This window comes from Lutra lutra, chromosome 13 (genome assembly GCF_902655055.1).
Source record: "Lutra lutra chromosome 13, mLutLut1.2, whole genome shotgun sequence".
Lineage (NCBI taxonomy): Eukaryota > Metazoa > Chordata > Mammalia > Carnivora > Mustelidae > Lutra > Lutra lutra.
The window spans coordinates 89,298,175-89,312,766 of NC_062290.1; the positions used below are offsets into that span (position 1 = coordinate 89,298,175).

The 14,592-nt window shown below is 57.1% G+C and overlaps 1 long non-coding RNA gene across 1 annotated transcript; it reads right to left on the bottom strand.

Annotated features, from left to right (window-relative positions):
- Window positions 1-585: 585 nt before the first annotated feature.
- Window positions 586-3,370, bottom strand: LOC125083480 (uncharacterized). Its single transcript, XR_007122283.1, has 3 exons — window positions 2,419-3,370; window positions 2,065-2,249; window positions 586-951 (listed from the first exon to the last, which is right to left on the bottom strand). It is a non-coding gene; the product is annotated as an uncharacterized LOC125083480 (long non-coding RNA).
- Window positions 3,371-14,592: the final 11,222 nt, after the last annotated feature.

Here is a 14,592-nt window from a genome sequence, read left to right on the forward strand (position 1 = left end):
GCACCGCCCTTGTCATAGCCACTGTCACCGCTATGTCATCCCAGCTGGCATCCCTACTCTATTGGTTTCCTGGGGCTGCCTAACGAATGACCACAACCTTGGTGGCTGAAACGAAGATCATTCTCAGACTCTTTGAGGCCAGAGGGCCAAAATGAAGGGGTCAGCGGAGCTGTGTTGCTTCCCAAGACCCTGGCAAGAAACCTTCCCTGTTTCTTCCCATTTCAGGGGACTCCAGGTGTTCCCTGGCTTGTGGCTGCATCACTCCCCTCCCTGCCTCAGTCTGCACTTGGCCTTCTCCCCTTCCATATCCCGCTCTTCTCTTCTGTCTCATATAAGGACACTCGTGATGGCACCGAGGCCCCACTTGGGTAATCTAGGATGATCTCATGTCAATATCCTTAACCTCATGACATCTACACAAATCCTTTTTCCAACTCAGGTAACATTCATAGGTTCCAGGGATGAGGATGTGGACGTATCTTTGCGGGGGGACACCATTCAACCCATGACAACCACCAGCATCCCCCCCCTTCTCCACCATCAGCAACAACGCCACCATTAATTAAGTATTAGTATGTACCAGGGTTAGTCCCAGGACTTTTCTTGGAGCACCTTTATTCCTTAAGACAACCCAGGGCTGGTACTGTCATCCCCACTTAACACATAAGACCATGGGGGCCCAGAGAGAAGAATTCATTTGTCCCGGGTCTCACTTAGACTTATGTACTTGAACTCAGGCAGTCTGACCTCAGATCCTCCTGCCCCCCAGCTCCTGAACTTCTGATCGTGCAGATAATTCTACACAAGGATCAGAGTGGTGCTGAGGGTACAGAGGGGTACTGAGCACTCTAAAGGGAGGCGAGGCTCCTGGGTCCTGGTCCAGGTTCCGTCTTTAACCAGTGGCAGATCTCTGTCAAGTTTCTTCCCCTCTCTGGGCCTCAGTTTGCCCACCTGTAAAATAGGGAAGCAGGAGTGGTTGGTTTGCATCATCTCCAAGGTCCTTCTCGCTCTGGATGACGCTGGGTGTCCTCTGTCATCTCAGTCCTGTTCAAACACCGCCCAGGGCCAGGAGTCTCACATCATCCAAACTCTGAACTGGCCGCCAGAGAGGAGTTCTGCTTGGAAGGCCAGCCCAGGGGGAGGAGTGGAGGGCGGTGCTGCCTTCCCATATCAAGGAGCTGGCAGCAAAGGCCTGGGGAAGGACTGGGGGTGGGGGTACTCTCTTTTCTTGGAGCCTATGACTTTTGATTCATGCATTCAGGGAGGGCTCCAAAGCTGAGAGCTGGTGGATGCTGCGGACAGAGCTGAAGATAACTTTATGTTGCTGCCTCCCCGCCCCCACCCCGCCCCCGAGACCCAGGGGCTTTAGTTGGGGACCAGATTGTCGCTTTAGACTCCAGAGAGCTGGAGAGGAGATCCGGGGCCTGGAAAATCCCCGGCTGATTATCTAAGGCCAAGAGACCAGGAGAGGCTACAGGGACCAAATCCCAAGCCTCCTGTCCTTGGAAGGGGGATACAAACTCAAAATAGGTTGCGGGTGGGGGTGGGGTGTGGGGCTCAGAAAATTAAGTTTCCAAAACCTGGTCTGTTCATTAGGAGTCATTGGTTTATAAGTATAAACATCTTTTTAAAAATCCTTTTTATCTTTTTTTTTTTTTTTTTTTTTTTAAAGATTTTATTTATTTATTTGACAGAGAGATCACAAGCAGGCAGAGAGGCAGGCAGAGAGAGAGGAGGAAGCAGGCTCCCTGCTGAGCAGAGAGTCCGATGCGGGGCTCGATCCCAGGACTCTGAGATCATGACCTGAGCCGAAGGCAGCGGCTTAACCACTGAGCCACCCAGGCGCCCCTAAAAATCCTTTTTATAATGTGAACTGCAGAGTCCCTTTTTTCCTCTGGCCTCTGTCTGGAGCAGCAATTGCCTTTCAGCTAATAATGTTCAAGAGTGGGGAGTTGAGTTAGGGACAGAATTGCAAACTTTAATTAGCAGGATGAGATTAGCATCCCAGCAGGGGCCTGGGGGCTGGGGGTGTCCTTCAGGCCCATCAGATCCCTGTGGACTCACCTCCCACAAACCCCCCAGCTGAAGGCTCCGGTGGGGTAAGCAGGAGCCAGGCCAGCCGAGCTTAGACCTGCCGAGTTAATCTTGCCTTGCTGGGCCTCCAGCTGAGCCTCACCCTGGTCCAAGGCTCCCAGTCCAGCCACTGGCTTTCGTTCCCCAGCCTCTGCCGGCTTTGTCCCTGCGGGTGTCTAAGCAGAATAAAAAAGCTGGCTGTGTAACCTTGGGGTGGTTGCTCACCCTCTCAGGGTACGAGAGTCTAAGTAGGGAGGCGGGGAGGTGTGTTGGAAGCCAAGCCCCAGCGGGGGTGGAGGACTGCGACCCTCCTCCCTGCACACCCGGGGCTCACGCACCACCAACCTGCCCTTGCTCGGCTCAGGCAATGCTGAGAATTTTCTGGTCTTTATCTGGTTTAGTTTTAAGTGCTTCCAACGGCAGCCGAGCTGTTCCACCACAGTCCCCAGGAAATTGGTCCACGTAGGACGGAGCCTTCCCGAGAATGAAGTCATCTGTTCCTTTTTTTATTTTTTGTTGCCTTTCTCCTTCAGCACGAGTCCCCCGGCCTCTGCAGTCTCTCCGGGCGCACACACGCCCCGCGGCGGGGCTGGCGACGGGGGGGAAGGGGCGAGGGGCAGGACCCCCGCTGGGGCCGCGTCTGCCCAGGGGTTGCCCCCTCGCCGCCCCGCCCCCACCCCCACGCCATCAGCTCCCACCCGCGACTTCCCCGGGCCCGCCCGAAAGGTGAGCTCCCGGGAGGCCGCCCGCGCTCCGGCGCGGCCCGCTAGGCAAACAATAACAGTAAATAACGCTCCCTTGTCAACGTAATAAAAACGGAAACGGTTACAATGTTTTTTAATAAGCGTCCCCCATCAATCTGCCTCCCTCCGCCCTCGCTCCCGGGCCGCGGGCACCGGCGGAGAGGGGCGGGGAAGCAGGGAGAAGGCTGGGGCGCCGGGGCGCGCTGGCTGGACCGGGGCGCCAGCGGAGGACGCCGCCGGGGGAGGCGGGGGGGAGCTGCAGCGCAGCAAGTGAGAGACGAGGGGGCGCGGGCGGCCGGGGTCACGCGCGCCAGCCGAGCCGGGAAGCGGCCGCGGTGAGTAACACCGTTGCCATGGCGACGTGGCCGCGAGGAACAGGAAGCGGCAGAAATAGCAGCCGCCGCAGCCCACGCCGCCCGGCCCCTCCCCCCGCGAGCCCGTTGCCACGGAGACCGGCTCGAGCGAGGCTGCGCGGGCGGCCGCGGCCTCCTGCGCCCCGGCCCGCGCATGCGCCCCGGGGCCTGCCCCGCGCGGGCGGCGCGGCGGCACCCGCTGCAGCCCCGGCGCCGCCCGGCCCCTGGAGCCGCCCGGCAGCGCGCTAGGGTGCAGAAAAAAAATAATAATAAAAAAAGGAAAACTGTTTGTTGTCCGCCTTTGGGAGGCAGCCCCGCCTTTGTTCCTGGCCGGCTTGTCGGTTTCCCGGCGCTGGAAGCCGGATCCGAGGGGGCAGGGACGATTCAGCCGGTTTCCCCACTGTTCTCTGAGCGCCGGGCCGCGCGTCCGGGTCGCCGAGGGGATCCCTGGCCTGCCTGCCGCTCTCTCTGAGCCTGACCTCCCCCCGGGGGTAGGGGACTTCTTCTAGGTGATGCTTAGGGACGCCCCCCGCCCCGGGTTTCCCTGCACCTTTTCTCTTCGCGTGCCCTTCCCCAGATCCTAACCGGCAGAGAGCTCAGAGGGAGAAATGAAATCCCGCCAAACCCAGGCTCCGTCTCCGTTTCCTGGTCGCCAGAAAACTCTGAAACAGTCCACCCCCTTCCCCCAAGGAAGTTGAGGGAAACCTAAATGTTTCATAAACAAAAAGCACTCTCCAACAACTTGTTTATGTGAGCGCGCGCGCGCGCGCGCGCGCGCGTGTGTGTGTGTGTGTGTGTGTGTGTGTGTCTGAGACTGTTTGTGGAGGATTTTTTTTCTTTCCAGATTTTGTTTGGTTTGTTTTTAATAAGGGTCAGAGGTCTGGTTTTCTGCGGGGAAGGGGAAGGGTCATCTCTGACGGACAGGCCAGGGGGTCCCAGGAGGACAGGTCATGGGGCCTGCGGAGCTGGGACAGAGGCCATGAGCCAGAGCCTCCCCATCTGGCACAGCTCCTTGCGGGCAGGGGCGATGCGAGTGGGTGCTAGGCCCTCAGGGCTGCTCCCCAGGGTATGGCTCGGAGATGGGGGTGGGGGGCGGCCAAGGACTCTGGGACCTATCTCCCCTGGGTGGGACAGTTGTCATTTTACTGGCCTCTGCCCTGGTCACACTGGCCAAGAGGGAAGGCAAGCAGAGTAGCCCATGACTCTGGGGTTTTCTCTCATGGAAAGGGTTGGCTTTTGTTTTTTGTATGGGGTGAACTCAGCCTTGCAGTGCCCAGGTTGACCAGATGGGAATGTAGGCAGCCAGTGTGTGAGGAAGGGGGAAGGGGAAAGGGGACTGCTGCTTCAAACCTCCCACTCGTCTCCTCTCCCCTTGCCCCCAGCCAGCCTGGTCCCCTGTGTGGCCTTGTACTGGCTGGGGGGTTTGGGCCACTCAGCCACCATGGAGCAAAGGAGAGAATGGAGAACAAGGGGTGATGTTCCTTCCTTTCTCCTCCTGCCACCTTTCCACACGTGGGAGAGGGTTCCCAACCTGAAGGGGAAGCTTCTGTCTGACGTCCAGAAGACTTCGGGTCCACTGTGGCCGACTTAGCATCGTTATCAGCCCTCTCCTTTTAGGAAGAAACGAAGACGTAGTTAGAAGGCAGCTGGGAGCAGTTGCTACAGCAAGGAGAAGACCCCACTTCTGTCCAAGGACAGTAGCTGGTGCTGAGAACCAGGTCTTCAGAGTCAGAGCTTGGGCCCCCCTGAAGCTTGAGCACGTGGATGATGGGACAGTGACATGCCACCTCCCATGTTCTGATCATTTCTTGAAGTGACGCATAAAAGCTCGAGCAACAACTGACACAGAGTAGGTCCTCAGAACAGGGCAGCTGTTACGGGAACTGGAAGGGATTTACCACTCTCCCTGGCGTGACCCAGATTGCCACCCTGGAGCCTTGAGACTATGGGCTTGGCTCTCTCCCAGGGCAGGTCCATCTTTGTCACGGGCTCTGCCACCAACTGACAGTACAGCCCAAGGCAAGTCACTTACCTTCTTTGGACCTCAGTTTTCCCCTCTGGTAAATGGGACAACATCACAACAACCACTGGCTGTGAATTACCCGGTGCCAGGCCCTACACCGGGGTCTGGACATTTCCTTACCTAATTTAGCCTTCAGATCAGCCCTCGTGAGGACCACCACGATACATCCACGATGCTCCTGGTTTCCCAGGTGAGAGGACAGGGCCTTAGACAGGTGAAGCCCCTTGCTGGGGACCCCAAGGCCGGAAGGTGGCACAGGACACAAGGTGGTCGAGGCCTGGACTGTCACGCACCCCTGAGAGCAAGCATCGTGTTTGTTACTGCACATCCTCTGATCTTTTCCCGATTCAGGCCATGGCTCCCTCTGCATCCTTGGGTTCAGCCATTCTGGATTTTTTGGAAACTGGCAGGGACCCAGCTCCCTTAGTGAAAGATCCCCTTGGGGGCACATGAGGGGCGGCTCGAGGAGAGTCAGGTGGGCCCCACACAGTCTCTGCCACCAACCCACAGTGCCCGACCCTCTCCCATCCCCCTTGTCCCTTCCTGCCACTTACGCTGAAGGGTTGGGGTCCCTAACACACCCAGGTGGACGTGTGGCATCCAGATGGTGCAGTTAATTGCGCTGGAAACTGTAAATCTCTGTTATTATCCCAGCTCCCCCTCTGCTCTGCTGTGCCGTCACCTCAAGGCACTGGAGGAGGGGTGGGGGGGTCGGGGTGGAAGAGGCTCCCCTCCAGCCCCACCCACCGGCCCAGGCTTTGTTCCTGCTCAGCAGCCAGGGAGGAAATTGCCCAGTTGTGACGTCCACTGCCTGCATTTGAATCCTGCCCCATCACCACCTCCTCCTCCATAAATTAGGGAGGCTTACAGCACCTGCCCATCCCAGAGGAAGGGTCCGGTGGCTGATGTGGGTGAGCGCTCCCCCCTGCCTGGCTCCAGAGGGACCTCGGGATGATGCTGGTTTATAGCAAGGGTTTCTTCTGCGTTGAGCGATATAATGCGTTCGCTCAGTGAATTCTTGGGCAAACACATTTTTAGCCCATTTCACATATGAGGAAGCGGCAACTCAGAGAAGGCAAGTGAGTGGCGGAAGGCCACACAGCCGATTAGCAGAGGAACTAGGATTAAAGGAGGCAGCCCTGTGTGGCTCCAAAGCCTTGCAGTGACCTGAGGTTCCTAGCCTCCCCACTGGAGCCCTTCTGGGCTCTAAACCAAGGTCTGCAGGGATAGCAACCTTATCCCTGCCTGGAGCTGGATTCTGTAACCCGGGTCTGAAAGGCACCGGGTTAATAGGTCCTTAATAAAGCTGGCAGAGGCATCTGTATCTTTCTGGGGCAGGGGCCAAGGGGCCCGGTATGGCAGATGTGTCCTAATGACAATGCTGGGGAGGGGGGAAGGAGCCTTGGGGGGACCTGCCTGCTCACATCTCAGAGTCCATCCTCTGTCCCGCCCTGCCTGAGTCACTGGATGCCTCCCAGCGGGGGACAGTCATCCACCCATCCATCCATCCATCCTTCTACTCATTTACTCACTCACTCATGTCCTCCTTCCATCCACCCATCCAGTGTTTAATGTACAACCATCTTGAGCCAAATCTTACCTTAGGTGCCCAGGTTCCCTCCCTCCAAGGGTTTCTCATTCTAAAAAAGGCAGTAAATAAACAACTTACTTTGCATTCACAGGATGCCGGGAGAGAGGACATCAGGACATCACAGGGGCTCTGACACTGGTCTGTGCAGACTCACCTCAGCCGGGCTCTCTAGACAACCCCCATCCAGGCCGACATGGACAAAGAAGGGGGTGCACCGTGTTCTCCCCTATTCTGTGATTCTAAAATTTCAAGTAGGACAAGAAAGTTCCTAATCAATCCATTGCCACTCTCGTCCCTCGAATCTGTCCTGACACCCATGATATCCCCTGGTGAGACCCAGGTCCAGTCCAGCTGGCTGAGATAGTAAACAATGGACTGAGATGGGGTCAGGGGCAGAGCGCTGGGCCAGCAGGCAGGGTCAGGTCCTGACTGTGTCACGCGGCATGTGGCCCTGGGGACCTGATCTCCCGGAGTTGTCCTTCAGCTCTGCTGAAATGCCTTGGAGGCCCCAGGAAACCTTAGCCAACTGGCTTTGGCCAGTGATGTTCATTCAGTGGTCACCATTTGTTCCCTCCCTCACCCAGCAAATGTTTATTACTGTGACTTGCTCCGTGTGCTGGGCCCCTGGCCAGGGACGAGATCAGACTAGATTTGAAAGTCTGGGGAGAATGGCAAACAGGTGTAACCCCGATCACCAACTCTCAGTGGGTGAAGGCTGTACTGAGACACTTGTGTTGAGAAGGAATCTGAGGCTGCATCTGGACTGAGAGAGTGCTGTGATCGATTAGTAATGTCTGCCACGAACACAGACAGGGCAGCATCAGCCAACGCTTTGTCTGGTCTTAACACCAAAGAACAGGAAGGACCTGGTGACTGTGGCTGGCCTGTTGCATGAACCTGGGCTAGGCATTGCCCTATTGCCTGCTCCTTTTTACCACTTTGTGAGGCACAGATGCTGACATAAGACTCTGTATACTTAGTGGCAGAAGGAGCTACAGCAGGAGAGCCCAGACTTCCTGTTTTAACCCACCCTGCTCTGGCCTCACGAGAGGACCAAATGTGATGTGCCCCATGTGAAAGCACGCAGCGCTCCAGAAACATGTGGCGGAGGGTGGTGGAAAGACCAGGATCTTGGAGCTGTGGCAAGAACACAGGAGGGGCGCCTGGTTGCTCATTGGGTTAAACCTCAGGTCATGGTCTCGGGGTCCTGGGATTGAGCCCTGCATCGGGCTCTCTGCTCAGTGGGGAGTCTGCTTCCCTCTATCTCTCTCTGCCTGCCTCTCTGCCTACTTGTGATCTCTGTCTGTCAAATAAAAAAAAAAAAGAACACAGGAATGCCAGGTCCCCAGCTTCTCTATCTGTAGAATGGGATGGTTGGAGAATGGACATGCTGAGAGGTCTCCTACATCTGCTGTCTTGGGATGCCTATGAGGCTGAGGCTGCTGGAGGCTGGGAGAGGAAGTGAGAACGGGGCCTGGGACGGCTAGAGCACCCCAAGGAGAGGCCATCTCTGCTGTCTTCGGAAGGCACTGGGAGATCACATTCCTAGGCACATCCCCCTGGATGCTCTCCCAGAACAAGGCAGGCAAGAGGGAAGAGAGTGGGGAACGTGGGGAACCCAGGAAGGGGCAGAGGGGCTGAGCCCCTTGACCAGTGGGAGTCTGGGCTCTGCAGAGGCCCTGGAAGGGAGGGCCCCCACAGCCCAAGGGCTGGAACCTAGAGACAGTGGCCTGGGCAGAAGACTCGGGCCAAACCTTGGTGTTCAGCAAAGAGCAGAAGGAAAACAAGAACAGATCCAGGCTAGGAAAACTGGAATGGCTAGTGGACCCAGAAAACAGATGTGCTAAGTCTCCAGGAGCCTGACTTAGGGGTTCAGGGCACTGAGACTGTGCTACCTGCCTCTCTTAAAAAAAAAAAAAAAAATTCTTTGTGGCTCTCAGTCGCCCTTAAGAAGAAGTCCAAACTCTTTAGAGGCAGCCCATGCTGCTGGATCAGAGTTAGGAGCCTGAGTCTCAGTGCCAACCTGACCACTGTCTGCTGTGTGACCGCCAGCAGCTTACCTCGCCTCTCTGAGCCTCAGTTCCTCATCCACCCATAGGGATGATAACAGTAGCCATCTAATGGGATCGTTGGCGGGTTCAGTGAGTCTTAGTGCCTGAGGCAGGCTTAGCATGGGGCTGGATACACCATAAATGTTCAGTAGTGGGGTGGCTACTCTTATGATTACTTTTATTGCCTCTAAACTTGGCAGAGCACGAACCAGAAGGCCTTGAGTACTTGAACCCCAGTCAGCCGCGCCTGTCTCATCAGCTCCACACTCAGAGTCCAGGCTGCCTTCTCCCCCTCCCCTGTGGAAAACCTTGTTCGCTCGTGCCACTGGCCCTTTGCTTGTGCTGCACCCTCTGCCAGGAATGCCAAGTCCTCTCCACGCTGCCTTCAGACCGTGGCCAATCATGGCTCTGGGAACCATTCTCCTGACTAGTCGCTTCCAGAGTTCTGTGCTCACAGAGCCAAGTGGCAGGTGTCCCGGTGTGGCGTCCGTGTTTACCTCCTGTCTGAGGCACGAGAGCCATGGCTGGTCCATTTTCCCGTCCTCGGTGCATTTACCTGTCCTCGGTGCCCAGCCCGTGCACCACAGAATAGGTGCTCCTTAGAGTGGGCCGGATGTTCGGATGTTCCCCTCCCCAAGCAGGGAGCATGCGCAGACAGCTCCGCTCCTGCTCTCCTTCCTTATCAAGGAGAAACAGGACGCCTCAGTGCTTCTCTGATGATTCCCAGGGGAGAAGCTTCTGTGAAATGCTGGGGTTTCCAAGTTAGAGCTCAGTGTGAGGGGAAGGCATGGGGGCTCCGTGGAGGGTCAGAGAGGGCCCCCCTTCCATCTGCTCCTCCCAGCCCCCCCCCCCACTTCTCCTAGCCCTCCCCTGCATTACCTCCCCTGCCTTCTCCTCCTGGCCTGGGCAGAGTGCTGATCTCGGAGGTCGGGAGGAACAGAGAGCCGGGGGTAGGGGGGCAACAGGTTCCCAGATCCTATGGGAGCTGCTGGGGTCAGAGAGGGTGTCCCTGGTCCTACCTTGTGAGCAGCCTGAAGTGTGGGGATAGCCAGGGCTGGGGAATTCTGAGGCCAGCCTGGCTGGGCCCTTGTCCCGGCTGCTCTCACTGTCCCTGTCTGGCCACTAGGCCTTGTGAGTCAGCCAGGCCCCAACACCCCCCTCCCCCCGCCCCCCAGCCTGGCAGAGGGACAGATATTGCTACCGTCTGGTGGGATGCTCTTTTCCCCACCATCAGCCCTGGACCGAGGGTCCCTGCAGGATACCTGAGTTGAAGAGAGTTCAGGGGAATTCAGCCCTTTCATTTGGCAGATGAGAAAGCTGAGCGCCCCCCACCATCCTGCCTAGGAGGGAGAGGGGCTTGTTCAAGGTCACGTGGTGAATCCAGTGTTCTTTTCTGTAGCTTGCTGCCCTACTAGGAGAGGAGAAGACCCATAGACTTTGGCTCTGACCTTGAAGAAATGGAAAAACTTGGACCTCAAAGATAGCAGATTACCATGGCTAAGCTGTGGGCAGGCTGTGTGACCTCGGACATGTTGCCTAAACTCTCTGAGCCTCATGCCCTGATGAGGTGAGGATTCCGTGAGATGACCACTGTACTGTGCCTGGTAGACCTCCTGGAATTAACCAAACTGTCAGTGAGCAGGAGATTTCTTATGATGAGGGAGCAGGTAAGCCTCACGTTGAGCAAACACGACCAGCGAAGTGTGTTCTCATGTGGACACGACAATGGCCCTGCCCTTCTTAGGCTGTGGTAAAATCTTCCCTGTTGTACAAGGAACCGCTGGGGCTTATCTGGGTACAGGTGAGGGGACCAGGCAAACATCCTGTGCTGTCCGTAGAGGCTGTGACCTCAGGAGAGGGACTTGGGGCTCTGGACCTCAGTTTGCTCATCTGCAAAGTGGGGACAGTGGCCCTTCCCTCCAAGGGCTGCTGTGGAACTCAGTGAGAGAACCTAGGTGTGTAAGATCTGGTGAGCACAAGCCCAGAACCCCATCTTTTTCACAAACTCAGGATGCCTGTTATGGAGAAAGTGCCTGGTTTTTGATTGTGGGGTTGGCCCAGGAGACTTGGTCTCTGGTCCTATGCTTTCTGGGAGAAATACAGTCTAGAGCTCCAGGGCTGGGGGAGCAGGGTTCCTTGGACCAGGAAGCCCCACACAGCAGCCCCGCTGGCCACAGCCTGGTCACCAGTCACCACTGGTCCTGGCTCCCCCCTACCCCCTCCCCGGGATTCCGTGATCAGTGGCTCCTCCCCTCCCCCACCCCAGGCACTGCCCTTTTCAGAGTGGGTGGAGAGGGGGGTGGGGTGCACAATTTCCAGGCTCTAGTTCCCTGGCAGCTCCGAAAATTAATTGGCCTTTAATGTGGCATAGTATTTCTTTTAATTAGCAGGAAATTGACCAATTTCTTAATAAGGGGCTTTAGGGAGGTTCTGCATTTGGGGTGGGTGGTATGTGAGTGTTGAGGGGATTTGGTGATCTGGCAAGAATGATCCCTACAGCCCAAGAGGGGACTCTGGGCACTGAAGAACTCTGACCCGTCTGGCGGCGGTCATCCTCCCGTGTGGGATTGAGAAGGACTAGTGAGAGCCCACAAGTGAGGGGTCCCCTGCCTGTGGGTCCAGTTAGGAGGTGGTGGAGGAGAGCACTCTGGGCCAGGGGACCCACAGAAGGCCAGGCTACATGCCTGTCAGGGGTCTGACAGCCTTGAATTCAGCCTTTGACCTTGGTCTATTGGGGTCCTGGGACTACATCATTGATCCCCAGGCATGACCATGCCTCTCGGCCTTCACAACATCCGCTCCCTGTTTGAGGGACTGAAAGTGTAACTCAGTAGGGATTTCTTAAGACCTTTTCTTTGGTCTGATGGCATTGCCCAGGTCCTCCAGCCTGTGTGCCCCTGGCTATGGTACCTCACTTTACAGATGTGGGAGCGCTGGCTGAGAGGGATGCTGTGTTTTGCCTTGTTCTCCCAGGTAGTCCCTACTCACCCCTCCCGTGATGGCCCCAGGGGAAGGTGCACTGACCTCCCAGGAGCTCAGGGGCCCCATCCAGCTGGGCAGCACCCTGCACCTTTTCTTCGGGGCCTACTGGCAGTGATAATGACCTCATCCTGTGTGTTACCAGCACTATCAGTCCCCCAAAGGCAGGTACTGCGTCTGTCTGTCCATCTGTCTGTGAGCACAGGTTTATGCCCCAGACCAGGCATGGGGGTAGGTGCCCACTGTATGTTAAGTGACGGAATGATGGAGTCAGAACTGAAAAGCAATGAGCCCGGGACACCCCAGTCAAGAACTGTGTTGGCTTCTCTGCGCTGGGATGTGCTCGTGACTTTATACCTTGAAGTTCTGATGGGGGGACTCACCCCCTCACCCTGAGCGCCTAACTCACCCTCAGGGAATGGCCTCACCCCCTCTCATTTCCTAGGGGTCTGACCCAGAAGCAGGTGTGCTCATGCGGCCCTGTTGGGGTGAAGGGGGGGAGGAGGCTTTTCCCTCTCCAGCCTGGATCTGGAAGGGGCTGGGCCGGGTGGCCTCCCAGCAGCTCAGCCTCCGGGCACCCAGGGAGCCGGGCTGCCCGCTGCCCTTGGATCTGGTGGCCATCCTCAAGGGCTCCCTAGGGATCCGCTCTAGCCGCTAGCTGGGGAGAGTGAAGCCATGACCTCCCCGTCCCCTCACGGGAAAGCCATCCCCATGCCTCCTCCTGGCCCCGGCCCCACTGAGCTGCTCAGTCCGGAGACATCCCTGGGCTCCTCAGCCCCTCTGTCTGGACTCGGACCCCCCAGGTTCCACACTGGTTTCTTTAAAACCACGTGCACAGTGCTTTCTTTGAGGCAGGAACTGTTCTAAGCATGTTAGAGAGATTTGTCCTCAGGAAGTAGGTGCCGTTATGTCCCCCATTTCACAGACGAGGAAACTGAGGCACAGAGGATGCGTGACCGACCACTTCCTCTCAGGCTTTCACTGCCGCCTTCTGGAGTGATGAAGTTAGTTTCTGAGGCTTCCTGGGTATTTTCTGTGTCCCACTCGGCAGGCTTCATCCAGCCCATGTGGCTTTGCACACGCAGGTTCTCTCCCCGCCCCACCCCCTGCTGGCGTGAAGAATGGGGGAGGGACAGATGGTGGCACCACGGTCCCTGGCACGCTTGAGGCAGCAAGGACGGGGCCCCTGGCCTCAGCCATATCTGGCCTTGATTTGGTTTGGCCATGGGCAGCTGTGCGGTCCTAGGCCCATGGCTTCACATCTCTGCCCCAGCCTTCTGAGAATGGGGGCAAAACTATTGTTCCAAAGGTTGTAACAAGGTATAAACAAGCCACCTTGTGTCAAGGGCCCCGCATGGTGTCCAGGAGCAATTTTGGATGAGTAAAGTTCATATTCCTCCTTTTTCTCCACAACTTGTCCTTCGAAGTCCAGTTTTCCCAGAAGCCTTTGCCCCCTTTCCAGGGCACAGTTCCCAGGGACAGGGGTCCCCAAAGCAGTTTCTGTCTGTGTCACTCAGCCTGATGGTTGGTCACGTGCACTCTGGCCCCCAGACCCTCAGCGTCCCAGGCAGAGGGGACACCAGGCCAGAGGAAGGCAGGGACTCTGCTGAGAATAGAGCCGGCATTCTGGGCTCATTCTCTTGTGAGATAAACACTAACTTAGCACCTATTGTGGCCCAGACCTGAGAATGAGACAGCCTCCAGGTTCTCCCCACCACCACCCCCTGTGAGGATGGGGGAGAGGCGGACAAGTGAACCGGCCCCCTTGACTGGGCCGTTGGGGCTGGGATCAGCAGAGGCTGGGCGGGGGGGCGGGCGTTTACCCAGCTGGAGAGTCGGGAGGCTTCGGGAAGAAGTGACATCCAGAGAGAAGCTGGTGGCTGAAGGGAATCTGTGAGGGGTGCATTCCAGGCGGAGGGGGCCTGAGGCAGGTGTGGCCCTCGGGAGGCGGTGTGGGTCATGGTCACCGTCATGGTCATGAATCCCTCCGGGTGCCATGCTGACAAAGGTGAACAAAAAAAGCTGGTTCTTGACCCCCCCCTTCCCCCCCCAATTATATCCCCATGCTGCATGGAGGAGAAACAAATCTCAACCAAGTAATCAAAGAAATAAACGAGATCATTGCAGAGGGGAAGAGAGAACAAAGCCACCCGACTGGGGAGGTGGGGAGAGGAAGGGATAGCAGCCAGGAGCTGGGACTTTCTCCCAAGGGTGGCAGGAGCCGCAGAGGCTAGAACAGGGAGCAGCGCGAGTGGCGGGCCTCCCCCCAACCCCGACTCCTAGAGCCACATGGAGTGGGAGGAAAGACCCAAGGAGCACTGATGGAACATCCAGGCAAGGGAGGGCGGCTGGGGTCTGATGGTGGCCCTGGGATGAGAGAAGGGAGGAGAGTGGATCTGAGAACGTTCTAGAAGGTGAAGGGACAGGTGTGAGCATCACAGCTGGGAGGGTTGGGGACGAGGCTGACCCCGGATTTCTAGACCAGGCCTTGGGGTGACAACGATGCCATTTGCCGGCATGGAAAGCCTAGGGACATTGATGAGCTGAGCCTAAGCTTGTCCAGGGTCAGGTGCAGGAGACAATCTTTGTGGGAAGCATCCTAGAGCAGGGCAGAGGCAGGGGTGGGGGGTGGGGGTGGGGGTGAGAAGCAACCCAAGAGTCCCGCCAGATCCTGACTTTCTCAAAGGAAAATTTATGTCATTCATCCCTTCTAGTGTTTCCGACTCGTCCCAGCGCGTCTGCAACATAAAACATTCTAGAATCTTGAAGACTTTTCCTC